The sequence below is a fragment of the Schistocerca americana genome, chromosome X (assembly GCF_021461395.2).
Source record: "Schistocerca americana isolate TAMUIC-IGC-003095 chromosome X, iqSchAmer2.1, whole genome shotgun sequence".
Taxonomy (NCBI): Eukaryota; Metazoa; Arthropoda; class Insecta; order Orthoptera; family Acrididae; genus Schistocerca; species Schistocerca americana.
Genome location: NC_060130.1, coordinates 240444631 through 240461548, shown reverse-complemented (window position 1 = coordinate 240461548; position 16918 = coordinate 240444631). Strand labels below are relative to the sequence as shown.

Sequence of the window (16918 nt, the reverse complement as noted above, 5' to 3'; positions counted from 1 at the left end):
CACAAAATCCTGACTCCTAAACCTAGCAAGCGTCGCAATGGTTAATGAAGTGAAAAACATGTTTTCCACAAACAGTTGACTAGGACATTGTAATTTTCGCGTTAAATAACCTTCATGCAGTCCAAAATTCATAGTTTCCAACCGATGTTACGTATTACACACAAATTGTTCAGACAAATTCATCGAAATTACAAATAATATCTAGTGAACTGAGTAGCGTAATTTATTTCCAGTCGTGGAAGTTCGTCGACTGTCATCAAATGGTCAAACATTTTTCAGATGGCATTTTATGTGTAATTATTTACTGAGAAAATACAAGTGATTTGCGAACACTTTTTTGCTATGTGTGTAATGGGGCTTTAACGACATCCTTTCCTTAGGTACTGTTCTGTGATGGCCCTAAAACATGTCAAATACATGTGAACCAGAATGTAGCCCGATTTATTCAAATAACTGATGGTCAGTAAATTTCAGAACAGTAGAAGCAACATTGCAGTAAGCTGATTACATAATTAACTGTAACATATAGAACCTGTGTAGTGGCTGTCGTTTCATTTGCAAAGCAGACGACTATTTGTTAAGCAAATATACAGGGTGTTACAAAAAGGTACGGGCAAACTTTCAGGAAACATTCCTCACACACAAAGAAAGAAAATATGTTATGTGGACATGTGTCCGGAAACGCTTACCTTCCATGTTAGAGCTCATTTTATTACTTCCCTTCAAATCACATTAATCATGGAATGGAAACACACAGCAACAGCACGCACCAGCGTGACTTCAAACACTTTGATACAGGAAATGTTCAAAATGTTCTCCGTTAGCGAGGATACATGCATCCACCCTCCGTCGCATGGAATCCCTGACGCGCTGATGCAGTCCTGGGAAATGGCGTATTGTATCACAGCCGTCCACAATACGAGCACGAAGAGTCTCTACATTTGGTACCGGGGTTGCGTAGACAAGAGCTTTCAAATGCCCCCACAAATGAAAGTCAAGAGGCAAATGTTCTAGCAGCACAGGTAGAGTATCCCGTATGAAATCATGATAACGTGCTCCATTGAGCGTAGGTGGAAGAACATGGGGCCCAATCAAGACATAACTAATAATGCCTGCCCAAACGTTCACAGAAGATCTGTGTTGATGACGTGATTGCACAATTGCGTGCGGATTCTCGTCAGCCCACACATGTTGATTGTGAAAATTTACAATTTGATCACGTTGGAATGAAGCCTCATCCGTAAAAAGAACATTTGCACTGAAATGAGGATTGACACATTGTTGGATGAACCATTCGCAGAAGTGTACCCGTGGAGGCCAATCAGCTGCTGATAGTGCCTGCACACGCTGTATATGGTACGGAAACAACTTGGTCTCCCGTAGCACTCTCCATACAGTGACGTGGTCAACGTTACCTTGTACAGCACCAACTTCTCTGACGCTGACATTAGGGTTATCGTCAACTGCACGAAGAATTGCAGATGTCCTCGTCGTTCTAGGTCTTCCCCAGTCGCGAGTCATAGGCTGGAATGTTCCGTGCTCCCTAAGACGCCGATCAATTGCTTCGAACGTCTTCCTGTCGGGACACCTTCGTTCTGGAAATCTATCTCGATACAAACGTACCGCGCCACGACTATTGGCCCGTGCTAATCCGTACATCAAATGGGCATCTGCCAACTCCGCATTTGTAAACATTGCACTGACTGCAAAACCACGTTCGTGATGACCACTGAGCCGGCCGCGGTAGTCTCGCGGTTCTAGGCGCGCAGTTCGGAACCGTGCGACTGCTACGGTCGCAGGTTCGAATCCTGCCTCGGGCATGGATGTGTGTGATGTCCTTAGGTTAGTTAGGTTTAAGTAGTTCTAAGTTCTAGGGGACTGATGACCACAGCTGTTAAGTCCCATAGTGCTCAGAGCCATTTTGATGAACACTGACCTGTTGATGCTACGTGCTGATATGCTTGATGCTAGTACTGTAGAGCAATGAGTCGCATGTCAACACAAGCACTGAAGTCAACATTACCTTCCTTCAATTGGGCCAACTGGCGGTGAATCGAGGAAGTACAGTACATACTGACGAAACTAAAATGAGCTCTAACATGGAAATTAAGCGTTTCCGGACACATGTCCACATAAAATCTTTTCTTTATTTGTGTGTGAGGAATATTTCCCGAAAGTTTGGCCGTTCCTTTTTGTAACACCCTGTATGTAGTATGTATGTATTTACCACAAGAATGAACTCTGTGCCTGCTTCATAGTAATAACTAATGAGATATCTGTTACAAATACGAAATAGAGCAGATTGAGAGGTGTTTCCCTTCTAATGTTAGGAGTTTTTGGTTCTACTATTTGTTTGTTCTTGAGGGTAACATGAGGCAGCATATCAAAGCAGATGTTCATAGTCACATATCAATGCACAGTGTAAGCTAGCTTGCGGAGCAGGATGAGCGCTAGAGCTTAATCAGAGGTGTTGGTCGTAAGAATCAATAACACCATGACGCCATCTTTACTCAGGTAGCCTGCGTTAGATTAAGTGTACAGCCACCAATCTCATTCAGAACAGGTGGATTGCGTACCACCACCATATTCTCTGAGCGCCCATGCCATTCTGATCATACAGCTGTTACTATCATCTACTCCAGGTGATAGCAATACAATTGCTGCTGATGCTTTTCCAAGAAAAGCAAAAATCGCCTTTTGAATAAAAATTACCATTTTCAATACTCCTCGAGTTCTTGGAGTTTGATCCTTAATGCCTGGTAGTTTTACACACTAATTGGCCGTTTGAGCCATCAGAAGTTTCGTATGGGAATTATCAAAGTGGAATTGCAAGAACTTGCTACTACCTTGAGTAACACTACATCTCCTGACGTTTTACTGAAAGATGTCTGGAATGCTCTGATAATGGTGTTCCTCGCTGCGTCAATTCTGTGAAGGTTCGTGGTAGCTACCAATCAGTACTAAATGCAGACATACACAAAGATGTTCACTTCTCTATGGGCTACTGTCCTTTCCTACAAGCTCCCCGTACAGTAATTAGTGAATAACATTAGGCAGATTCTGGTTCAAAACTACGTGTCCCCGAGCCCGTCAATAAGAATTAGTAAGGGTAGTAATGTATGAAAGGAAAGAGACTGTTGATTTTTGTGACACTTCCGTTCAGGATTATGATAAGGATTTTGTGTCATATTACGCTTCAGAAACCTAAAATGTTTTCTGTCTCACTTCATATTAAAACAAGTGCTGTGGTAAGAGAGGAAGAAATGAACTATATACTTCTTAGAAAAAGTAATTCCTTGTATACTACTATCAAGTGCAAAAAAGCTCCTTAGTTCTTTTTGTGTATTGTGTAAAATTTGGTGTCATCTCATCTTACTTTGTGAGACACTTATTTTTTTTCTGTGGGTCAGAAGAGAATGGACACTATCACTGGGTAATTTTCTGATGACTAATGATGTAACACTGTTTCCTCTTGTTCCGTCGGATACTCAAATAGTGTTTCACTTTGGCTACTATACTGGGACTGCGTTGTGTGTAGGATGAGGGATTAGTGGTGTTGATTCTCTTCACCCGCTGCTGAGCAGTTCTTTCACAGGTCGAAATTAAGTATGACCTATCATCTAACATAGTGGTAGTTTAGGGTTATAATTAAACAGCATATGGATACTCTCTATAAATTACAAAACCGCCTGCCCCTCCATACCGCCGCAATAGAACTCAATAATTCTTGTATGACTATTGTGGTAGCCGAGAGGCGTCGTTAATATCAAAAGGTAAGGGGCTAAATTAATAACACTTGCGCAAGCGGCGTATAGAACCTCAGCACCACGCTCGCTTGGTGAAACTGTTGTTATTTCTGTCTTAAGCATACTGCAAGATGAAAAACGTTTCAACATAGACACTTCTCGCTTTTACTGACAAAGCACCATCAGCCGATACACTTTAACCATAACGAATAGGTGATACATATCCATCTTATAGCATTTATGGACTGAATGACACTGCAGCTGAAGGATGACTTATTCTAGACATTACTGTCAGCGTTTTGTATTCCTTGTTCCACTTCCTGATAACAGCTGCTTCTCCTTTCGCGTTAGCAGAAGTTGGAATCGAAGTTACGCTGCATATATTCAATAGTTTAATTTTCAACGGAATTTTGAGCCTGCATTATCTGTCATTTCTTACTCTTTCGTGTATAGTAGCCTTTCTTGATTTAGAACTTCATGTTATTATTAGCTTGAGAAGTCTCCCTGTGGATGTTGCATTTCGCAATCGATGATGTGTTGCTGTCTCTTCATTTGTGTGCCTGTCTTTCATAGAGAGTGCCATTGACATCGATCTGAAGAAAAATATTTTACAAATCTGTTATTTTGAAAAAGATGTGTTGTCTACTCATAAAGATTACAGTATAACTACTGGAGATGTTCTAAAAATGTGAATATGTCTGGAATGAGCTTTTTAGTTTCAGTGCGCTTAAGACAGAAAAGTCACAAATAATTATGACAGTCTATGATTTGTGTTGTTTAGTTTGCAGTCTGCGCATCTGCGTATCAATAGTGGTGACGCTCTAATCTCTAAGGCAACGGCCTTGCCGCAGTGGATACACCGGTTCCCGTGAGATCACCGAAGTTAAGCGCTGTCGGGCGTGGTTGGCACTTGGATGGGTGACCATCCAGGCCGCCATGCGCTGTTGCCATTTTTCGGGGTGCACTCAGCCTCGTGATGCCAATTGAGGAGCTACTCGACCGAATAGTTGCGGCTTCGGTCAAGAATGCCATCATTACGACCGGGAGAGCGGTGTGCTGTCCCACACCCCTCCTATCCGCATCCTCCACTGAGGATGACACGGCGGTCAGATGGTCCCGGTAGGCCACTCGTGGCCTAAAGATGGAGTGCTTTCTAGTCCCCAAACCCAGTTACAGAAATGCAAATAAGATTCACTGACATATACTATGGATATTTCGGCTGTCGGTCGCCACGGCTTTGGAACACGAACTGTAGCCGCTAGACATGTCAAGGCTGTTGTTCTTTTCGCTAATAGTATAGGGAAGAGTGGGGCAAAACCGACCTTGTAACATTATTTCTTCTGAAAATCGGACATCTGCTAATTTTTTTGTGAAATGAGGTTATTGATATTATGTACATATTAAAGATGTGTGATGTTCTTGTATAATGTATTAATGATAAGTGCTTTAATTTCTGTAAAATTTTTTCCTGACATTGACAAAATGACGGTTTTTCCCCATACATGGGATAAAATAGACACCCATAAGATTTAAATGTAAAAAAGGTTTATTACAAAATTTACAAAAATACATACACAAATGAATTTTTTAAGAAGTAACGAGACATTTATCAACATCAGATAAGAAATCAACTCTATAAGAGATTAAATTCAAATTCTAAGAACAAAAGTCAGAAACGATACTGTCATCTTCTTTTTTACAATTTGTAGAAGATTCGTGGGGCCCATCCCTTGCAGTTCAGACACTAAATCCACCCCTCCCTGTCCTAGGAGTCAGAATATAATTCATTGCAGAATATGTTAGCCTCTTCTTCTTCATTCAAGTCATCGTCATCTTCATCGACATTTATTTTCACTTTCTTTTCTTTTACCTTGCTATTTTCAGATTTTTTTTTACCTTAGATTGAAAAGAAAGCTTTCTGTTTGGACACCTATTATTTGTATTAACTTTTTCCAATGCTTCATTATCTTTAGCTTTAATTTTTTATTCTTTGATTTTCCTATTCTCTTCTTTCTTCTTCTCCTCTGTCTCCAGTTCTGATTTCTAAGATGAGGATGTGAGGATGACTGTCTTTCTTTTTTTCCTTCCGTTTTTCTTTTGAACTCTCTGGTTTTCTTGTAGGGGTTGCACTAATAATTTAGGTGATATTAGAAATGCACTTGTTCACAACAGTATATCTTCTTAGTCTACTGGATTGTCCCCGATGGTGTATGTGGTGAACTTGCTGCTCCAGAAATGGAAGATTGGTTCAATTCTTCATTTTGTGTTTCAGAAGTTGAAGGCTGAGAATACGAAGCATCAGGTATTACAGATGTAGATGGCTGAGGACGATTGTCGTCAGATATTCTAGAATCCAGACTCAGGACGGCTGCAGAGCTCTGGGACTGTGCAGCCTGGTGCACCAGAAGCTAATTTCTGGCGCTGTACAGTGTTCGGTGCTTGTGTAGAAGTTGATGGCTGACAGTTTGTAGAATGTGATAGAGTACACGTTTCTATTCAATAGATGTATTCCTGTCTTCTCCGAAGCCCTTTATGTCAGTTTGCATAAGGGCAGCTATTGTAAAAGCCCTATTCACCTGCTTATCGATTTGGGATTTGGTACAAGGTGATGCAACACCCAGGATGTGTGGTTAACCACTGTCTAGCTTCTTGTTCATAGTATGCACTCAAAGGAGTCATGAAAGAAACACCTAGGGGCTGAAGGCGGTGCGTTATATGCGATGGAAAACAATAGAATGACATTGTGTTTCCAAGCTAGGTCAATAAAACCCAAACTGTTAGTATGTGATTTAATTGCAAATGAGCAAAACAGTTTTTTTTTTTTTTTTAGTGAATGGTTAGAAAATTCCATTAATTTCTTAAATCAAATTAGAAAAGTGCACTTATCGATCCATCCTGATTCATGGTAACAGGTGAAGGATCTTGGAGGAGCATCATCCGTTAACAACGAATTTCCTTATTCCTGGGAAATACAAACATTTGGCGGCTTACATGTTTCGACAGTAACGAGTACACGATCTTCTGCAAAAGATAAACATCCAACTTGTTTTTTCCCGATGGGGTTTGTTTCAGACTGTGGGAATCCCTGTCCCATCCACACCGTACACAGTGTTTGGTTTAATTTTGTTCTTTGTGTAAATTGACACCAAGAGATCAAAAAATTTCCTAACGACAACTCTATTAAAATCTTTAGCTCGAGTTAAAGATGTGTGCTCTCGTCATTTTAGTTTTAATTCAGGATGTCAGTTAACGAAAACTGCCATTTTTTTCGACTCTGCTAAGGGTATAGTTTATGAAATTTTCTTCTGCTAAATCAAATGCCAGTCGGCGTAAATCAGAAATTGTAAGGCCAAAGAGTCTCTCTTCCACAAATAATACATACCCAACTATTTCCTTTTCTTGAGATTCAGGGAACACAGTTTCATAGCGACCTAATCGTTTTTCAGAAGCCAGCTCTGGCGTCAGTTCATTTCTTTGCGCTTTTTTCGCCCTGTGAATCATCATTGTTCTAGGTACGTTGAAATATCCAGATGCTTCAGTGCATCCCATCCATCCTTCAAGAACTGCATTTCCTGCCTCCTTCTTTCCTTCTTGCGACCAACTTTGCCGAGTTGTCTTTTGCACGTGGTTCTTCACCATGTCTGAAATGACACTGTAGGTGCATTAGTTTAAGCAACAAAAAAATTACACATAACATTGTTTGTGTGAGTATTGAAAAATTAAAGAAGAGGTTTGGTTAATTTGAAGAGAGCATTTTACTTGAAATATAAAATTACTTTAAGCACTGCTAAAAGTACCAATTACCTATGCTTTTAATTTTCTTTGTGTAACAAGTAAAACAACTTCTGTGTTAAGTAAAAAGTAAAAAATTTGACCACCTCCTTTTTATCTGCTGTTAACTTCCATTTTCATTTATAGTAATTAATGAAACACTTAGTATTACTAATTCAGAGTTTCGGTTATTTTATAAACTATAATGGAACACCGAAAAGAGTAGTTTTAACATTGTGGGACAAAACCGACTTTCGTCAATAATCGATTGACGGATTTGCCCCACAGTACTCAACGAAACAAACATAGTGGTTTCAGGTCTCGAACAACAGTTGCTAGGCTACGTTTATTATAAAAATGCAACAAAACACACTAAATAATTATACATACTCACTGATGGTAAATCATATAGACTTCGTGTAACTTGAAAAAAAACAGTTTAAAACATCAAAAATTCGCACAATCCAAACAATCGCCAATACTCATACGAAACCAAGCGCGAACTATATATAATCGCTGCCCCTTCACCAGTTCATAATGTTGCCGCCCGATAGCAGCAACTAACAGGAAGTCCTCTAGGGGGCGGTTTCCTCCACCTAGTCGATTTTGCCCCACTCTCCCCTAAGGTCGGTATTACACTACAAGATTTCCTTGACAAACAAATGTGATCAAATACTCGTCAAATTTCTTTGACATAGAACTTTGAGGTGGCGCTAAAATTCGGTATTACAGTGCCATCATCTATTTCGTCAAAGTTCAAGATGGCGGACAACGACAATTGTTTGTAGCTGCTTCTACCACAATTGCATTGTGTACGCATTTGGAAGAGAAGCCGCAGAAAAAAGAAAACATACGTGGGTGAAGCCGTGGGTCTTATGTCGAGATAATAAAAGCATTCAGCAAACTTTGTTACGACAGCTGCAAATGATGCACGTCAAGTCATTTATAAATTACACAGAAATGGAAGAGAGTGCATTTCAGTATTTGCTCAGTAAAGTGGCTCCTAATATTACAAAGCAGAATGCTCATTTGAGTAATGTGATATATTGCAGTAGACAGGTTCACCATAACACGGTGATTTTTTGCTACAGGAGAGAGCTACTCTGACTTACTATACAGCACTCGAATACCACAGTCCAAATTAACCAAAATGATTCCAGAAATGTGTGAAGTGATTTATAAAGCACTGAAGGAGAAACATCTGAAGATAAATAAATGTTTAAAGCACTATATGGGCATTAAGAACTATTTCTATTTTTGAATAATTCAGTTAATAGAATTAGTGTTCCAACAACTATAAAATTAATGAAAAGTACGAAACAGAAGAAACAGTTTTTAACTGAGGGCATCCAGAGTTCAAAAAAAGACAAACTGCAATGGAGAGCTAAGATTTGTTTGTTCTTGAGTGTGTCGTCCTCTATTCCGGCTTGCTGAAAAATTACCATGGTGTTTTCCGATGGAGAGGAGTATGGCTGTAGCTGTGATTGTGGATTTGAATTCACCTGCAGCATATCCCACCAGCACACGAGCACAGATTAATAGCATGTAGCATGCATTGTGCCCCGTGCTCACTCGATCCCCCCACCCCCCACATCACCCCGTCGAAGCAAGGTTATTATAAAGAGTCGAAAGAACACACCAATTCAACTTTTTAGCAAGGTTTACAAACCCACAACATACGTCAAATAACTGTAGCGATGCCAGCGCTCCAAGCCGTAACATTTCACACTGCAGTTCACGGCTGGGCCCTAGGTTTGATCATATTTCTTTGACGAAAGGCGAGATTTGACAAATTTCCTTATTACATTCTCAGATTTCTTTGACATAAATATTTGACATATGAATTTCTACAAAGAAATATGATAGTGTAATACTGGCCTAACTGAAGCTTGACAACAACGCAGGATATGTTTTGCAGCTTTTTGATCGACGAATTACTTCTCAGGTGTCACATAATTAGCCTACAAAATTCACTTGATATATTCGTATCATTTCGATTAAACAATCTGAGTAATTTTAACATAACGTGTGAAATAAAGTTATCAACTATGGTTGTGAGTCCAGGAAAGTCATTCGATGTGGATATTGCACTTAATCTCGTATTTTTCATTGCGAGCTTATCAGTCCTGGTCAGCACTGGTGCAATAAGGGAGACTACGGTGCTCTAGTGTTCCGCTGGCTCCCGTAAGTCTGCCTTCGGCGGTGCTGCGACACCCACGTCAGGAAGACTCGATATAGAATGGCACATGCATGCCGAAAGTCGACTCTCAAGATTATTTTTTTGAATGAATATGCGAGACCGAAAGCCTATGAAACTGAAAGGTTCATACGAGACCAAGATAAACTTAACTCCAATGAACTTATTGGAATACACCTCTCATAGAGAGCAGTGTTGTGTACGTCCAGCTGATTAACGATGCAGTGTGTGCCAGAATCATTCGTGACACTAAACATGGACTCAAATTTCGTTACTCTGATGGACATGTTGGAGAAGTAACTATTGATCACGCAGGACTGGGCTTACGAAGCATACGCATTTTCTAACTTCCCTTCGAGGTTCCGTCTGATTTGGTGATTGACGCCTTGCGCCCATATTGAAGAGTGCTTAGCCACGTAGAGGGAAAACGGTCCAACTTTACGACCTACCCCGTTCTCAATGAGGAGCGTCAAATCAGAATAGAACTAACACAACATATACCCTCATACTTATTCATCGGCGGATGCAGGGCAATAGACATCAACGATGGACAACCCAAAACATGCTCTGGATGCGGGAAACAATGCCACGTCGGTTCCGAATGTATGCAGCGGAGGATTGTGCAATTTCCAATTGGCGAACCCGTGCCTACGTCCACGCAGACGCCGCTGACACTAACGTATGCGGACGCGTTTCGAACAGATCCCATCCAGAAGAATGACCAGCTCCAACATCCTGACAGTTTACGGCAACAGACTGCAGCAGAGATCGCCACCTGTGGCGAAACGACGCACACTTCTGCCACTCCGGCGCCGACGACGCCGTTAACCGACCGGAAATGATCGGTAGGAGGTATGGAAATTGATCCTACGGTTGTGCCGACAGCTGCTTTCGTCCCTGAGCACCGGGAGTCACTTCCGCACTCGGACGCGGAGGATCACACGCGCAAACAACGATCGCCGAAGCGCCACAAGAAACGACGGCTAGTTCCATCGGACACCTGCTTAATGCATTCCACGTCAGACAGACTTGTGTTTAACGACGATACTACCTCCCACACAGAAGTACGAAGCGAATCACGCGAGACAGGGTTTGAATACAGACCCACCGGACGGAGAGACGCCGGTAGGAGTCCCTCCACCCACCACGTCAACACTCCGCCTTCGGTTAGCCCGGCCGGAGAACCATTACGAGAGATGGACCTCCAGCACAGAACTGGGCCGACGAATCCGATACTGACCCACAGACCGACGGCGCAGCCGCAATGGCGAGTGTGGATGTTAACCACGCAAAAGACGCAGGCTGTCGGACAGAGAGCATGTCGCCAAGCAACAGCACGCAAGTTAACATAAGCGTTCATGTGCGCTTTACTCACTGAGGAACAGCGGCAGGCGCATCGAACGGCCTCTATTAATATGAATACAATTAGAACGCCGGTCAAATTGCAGTTATTACGAGACATGCTGCATACGTCAGACGTCGACATCGTCCTTCTACAGGAAGTATATGTCGAGAGCTTCCCCGACCTCTATGAGTACGATACATACATTACACCCACTACAGACGGCGGCAGCGGAACAGCGATACTTCTACGTGGAGGGGTAGTCGCCGAGGACGTGGTGTACCTGCCGTCAGCGCGAAAACTGGCGCTCACAGTATGGAGTACGAATAGTGAACATCTACGCACCGTCGGGGTCCGACAGACGATCGATCCCAATTTTACGCAGAGAAGATTGCATCAGTATTCTTAGGCCTGTATGAACATGTCTTATTTGGAGGCGACTTCAACTGTGTGCTCGCAATAAAGGATCAACACTCAAGCCCGCAGCTGCGGCAACTGATGCAGGACATGAACCTCATCGATACAGGGGGGATGATACATGGCGACAGACGTACATATATCGATCTCACAAGTCACTCTGCATGTCGCCCCGATCGAATTTACGTCACACGTCGTCTCGAATCTGCGATCCTCGATGCGGTATTGCGGCCCGTCGCCTTTTCAGATCACATAACGTATGTATGGACGGTCTCCCTAAGCCGTCAACGAGTGTGGAGAAGTCGCAGTGTTTCGAAAATGAATACAGAACATCTCAAGGAACCTTATTGCAGACGCTTAATCGAAAACACTTGGCACTAATGTGAACGATGCCTCCCGACGTACCCGACGACGTTGCAATGGTGGCTGGAATGCGTTAAGCCTGCATTGCGCCGAGCGTTAATTGCATACGGAAGAGAGCAGATGAAGTGAAGGCGCTACACGACGGAATTTTATTTCACGATGCTCCGCGAACATTCTGTACAAGCGCCTTCACAGGATCGGAGTGCTATTATAAAACGAGCTCAGGCCCAAATAATTTCCATAACGCGCCGCCTTCTGGAGGATGTCGCAGTCCGAGCAAGGGCCTTTGAACGAGTGCGTGGAGAATCACCGTCGATGTATCACGTTATTAGTGAAAGCAACGTAGACGCAGAACCTTAATACAGACGACCGTACTGCCCGATGGTCGCCGTATGACAGCGCAAAAAGACATTGCTAACGCCTTTGTGGAACAATACGGTCATCTCTGTGAAGAAGTGGAACAGGATCAGGCAGCCTCTCATGAGGTCCCACGAACGCTATCCACGTGCCTCAACGAGACGGCCGACCCAGAGTTAAACAGGGGAAGTCACAGCTGACACCATGTAACGGAAGCGCTTGATAAGGGAGCGTCGCACAAACCGCCGGGCCCGATAGGCTTCCGTTAGAGCTTTATGGTACATTTAAGGATCTCGTGACTCCGCGATGGAATGCCATGTACAGTCATACTCAAAAGTATCCGAACGACCTGAACTGCATTTCGCCTGATTCGCATCCAACCGGCATACCGCGGCTGTCTAGCAGGTACTCTAATCGCTCCTTGGTACAGTCGATTGACTATTGAAAATGGTTCTAACATGTCACCACGAGAAAACACTGCTCTGTATCGCAGTAACTCAAGATTTAAAATAATACCATGATGCTACAAATATCAGGGAACACCTTATCACAGATAAGGCTGTCCTTATGGCTTGTAAGCTCACGTTTATTACAATAAATGACATACCTGAAATGTTACCACTCTCATTATTACGTTAGATAGGTAATGCACGTAGTACGTTCGTCGTATTCATAATATCCTCGTCAAAGTAACATACAGTACTCATTATTTTACACAAAATGACATTAAAAATTTAAGTTATCCACGAGCAGCTAGTTGAGAATATGTATGAACTTCAAATGACACGACGAACCGTCTCGTTCTTGCATATGGATTCAAACCCAGGTCAGGCAGACTAAGCAAAGATTTCGTGACTGACGCAAACTAACATTCATTCCTGATTAGGCATACAGAGAGTGATATACCTCGATTTTAGACAGTATCAGTTAGCAAATATCAACTTTAAATTACATAACTCAAACATTTTTAACGGACGCGAATTCCTACCCAGCATCCCTGTTAACGAACTACGAGAGATGTTAAATATTGCTTCTTCACAAGTAACTTACTTGAAAGGCCGTGAGGCAAAGCTTTGTGTTGGACAGGGATTCGAACCCAGAACCTAATCGGATTGATATCGAAGCACAACCAAATGTGACATATCGGATTTTCTCGGCAGTAGCTAGATGTTTTAACTGAAATGACGAGACGAAACATTAATTTTTTCCTTCCCAGGACTCCAATGGGGCACCTATCGCTGTTAGATTTTAGAGAAAACGAACGTTAAATATGGGTTTGTTGCACCAGCAGCGACATAATATGACGAATAGTTCAGTGCTCACTGGGAATAGAGCCCCACACATATCATTGTTGACTACACACAAAGAGACGTCAGCTACCGAATTTTTCTCTACCAGCAGCTCGGAATAACATCTTAAACTTACAGTGATCTCGCAAATATTCTGCGTCCCACTGAGAGTCAAAAACGTCAGATATCGTTATTGTTGACAACGAATGAAAAAACATTAAAAATCAAAATTATTATCCAACAGCAGATAGGTGTTCTCATGCTAGAGCTTGATAATACATAATGAAATCTTTAGTGCCGGGCCAGGATTCGAACCCATTCACGCGTAATATGTGGAGATGTTGAGGAATCTGCAACAAATTGTAGCCGAGCTGCATTGTCACGAAGGGATCAAATTCGGCGTTAAGGGCGGTCTGAGTTGCATTCTCAGTTCAGAACCAATTTTATCGACATACAGAAGCTCAGATAAAAGATGGAATAAGTGTCCTGTGACCCTACATAGCGGTTCTTTCGTCACTAGAAATAAATAACTAGTATACGAAAGATTACTGGTGATCGAGTATCTACATGTCGCCACTCCAGACTTTATTGTGGTTCAACCTGACGTCTACTTGGCAGAGAAGAATTATCATCTTTAATGTGAATTTCAGACCACACTGCCATTATATCTTCTTCACTAGGTGTAGCCAGAAGAGAATGGAATCTTTCTCTCTCTATCTAAAATCATTGACAAAAGTGGGAATCGAACCCAGACCACAGGTATAAGAACCTATCATCAGACCAACAGATCACCAAATCCTCTTTTCGGTGACTTATTTTTCTATCATAACACCGTTGCGCCACACTGGATGAGAATTCTGACACACAGGCTCCCTGTAGTAAATTGCAGCATATTCAGTAAATTCATTTACTTGGTTGACCGAATCACCATGAACTAGCTGCCTCGGCTACCCAGTGCATACATTCGACTCTATTTTGTAATCACCGAAATAAAATCACGTAACTGCCACCTACACAGAACTGCCAACAGCGTAGGGTGCAGAAGTTTAAATATGAAGTGTTCCTTTCCACTTGAGCTATTCTATTGCGCTATCTGTTTGTAAAAAACGTCGTGCAGCGCAAAAGAAAAGCTGTAACTGTTTCTCTCATTGTCGGAAGTCTAGACCCGGCCATTTGCATTATCTCGCAGCGCTGTGGTATGCAGAAGTTCTGGAGGAATTGTTGTTCAGCTCTGGAGCTGGTGTAGCTATGTGTCAGCTAGTAATGTGATGGTAAGCGTCGTGCACCATCGATAAGATGTCAGAAGTTCGAATACATTTACTGCTAAATTTTTTTTAAACTCAATTCTGCTCTCTGCTGAAGTTACCAATCTAATGGAACTTTGAACATAATTCCCTTCACCTCGCAACCCAAAATAGTCGCATATGGAAAAAGGGCTAACTTCTGTGATATTTCGTTCTTTTCAGGTTTAATAGACAGCCAGGCAGCAGATGCATCTCGAAGCTTTTGTATTATGTATGGGGAGAGCGCATCGTGCCCAAATACGTCAGAAAAGTATTTTCTACATTAGCTGTCGTGTGGTAGTGGCATTTTATTCTTCTTCAAACATTGTTTGACAGCTTTAACTCAGAACAAGTTTTCTACATGCATGTAATCAATAAACTGCATGTGCATCGTCAGACTGTTGTAGATAACATCAGAGAATTCGCATATATCGTTGATGATTAATTTCACTCTCATGTTTACTATTGTTTCAACAACAGTAAAGGAAACCTTACGAAAATTGTGCACTGTCTTATAAGAAATGAAAATAAAACTATCCACGATAACCTTACGACGAAAGTCTGTTTTAACAAAACTGAGTATCTGTACACAAGCATGCCTCCATCGACACGAATTAGTAAAATACTACTCACTTATATTATGGTTGGGTATGTGTTTAATTGGTATTCATTCAAAAAAATAATCTTGAGAGTCGACTTTCGGCATGCATGTGCCATTCTATATCGAGTCTTCCAGACGTGGGTGTCGCAGCACTTACGGGAGCCAGCGGAACACTAGAGCACCGTAGTCTCCCTTATTGCACCAGTGCTGACCAGGACTGATAAGCTCGCAATGAAAAATACGAGATTAAGTGCAATATCCACATCGAATGACTTTCCTGGACTCACAACCATAGTTGATAACTTTATTTCACACGTTATGTTACAATTACTCAGATTGTTTAATCGAAATGATACGAATATATCAAGTGAATTTTGTAGGCTAATTATGTGACACCTAAGAAGTAATTCGTCGATCAAAAAGCTGCAAAACATATCCTGCGCTGTTGTCAAGCTTCAGTTAGGCCGGTATTACACTATCATATTTCTTTGTAGAAATTCGTATGTCAAATATTTATGTCAAAGAAATTTGAGAATGTAATAGGGAACTTTGTCAAATCTCGCCTTTCGTCAAAGAAATATGATCAAACCTAGGGCCCAGCCGTGAACTGCTGTATGAAATGTTACGGCTTGGAGCGCTGGCATCGCTACAGTTATTTGACGTCTGTTGCGGGTTTGTAAACCTGGCTAAAAAGTTTAATTGGAGTGTTCTTTCGACTCTTTATAATAACCTTGCTTCGACGGAGTGGCGTGGGGGGATCGAGTGAGCATGGGGCACAATGCATGCTACATGCTATTAATCGTATGCTCGTGTGCTGGTGGGATATGCTGCAGGTGAATTCAAATCCACAATCACAGCTACAGCCATACTCCTCTACATCGGAAAACACCATGGTAATTTTTCAGCAAGCCGGAATAGAGGACGACACACTCTGGAACAAAACAAATCTTTGCTCTCCATTGCAGTTTGTCTATTTTTGAACTCTGGATGCCCTCAATTAAAAACTGTTTCTTCTGTTTCATACTTTTCAATAATTTTATAGTAGTTGGAACACTAATTCTATTAACTGAATTATTCAAAAATAGAAATAGTTCTTAATGCCCATATAGTGCTTTAAACATTTATTTACCTTCAGATATTTCTCCTTCAGTGCTTTATAAATCACTTCACACATTTCTGGAATCATTTTGGTTTATGTGCACTGTGGTATTCGAGTGCTGTATAGTATGTCAGAGTAGCTCTCTGCTCTAGCAAGCAATCACCGTGTTACGGTGAACCTGTCCACTGCAATATATCACACTACTCAAGTGAGCGTTCTCCTTTGTAATATTAGGAGCCACTTTACTGAGCAAATACTGAAATGCACTCTCTTCCATTTCTGAGTAATTTATAGAAGACTCGACGTTCTCCACTTGCAGCTGTCGTAACAAATTTTGCTGAATGCTTTTATTATCTGCCGGCCGGGGTGGCCAAGCGGCTCTAGGCGCTACAGGGATACAGGTCCACCGGTCACTGACCCTTCTAAATATCGACTACAAGATCTACACCAGGA

At 41.8% G+C, this 16918-nt stretch overlaps 1 pseudogene; it reads left to right on the top strand.

The window, feature by feature from the left end:
• Positions 1–4578: 4578 nt before the first annotated feature.
• Positions 4579–4696, top strand: LOC124557571 (annotated as a pseudogene).
• Positions 4697–16918: the final 12222 nt, after the last annotated feature.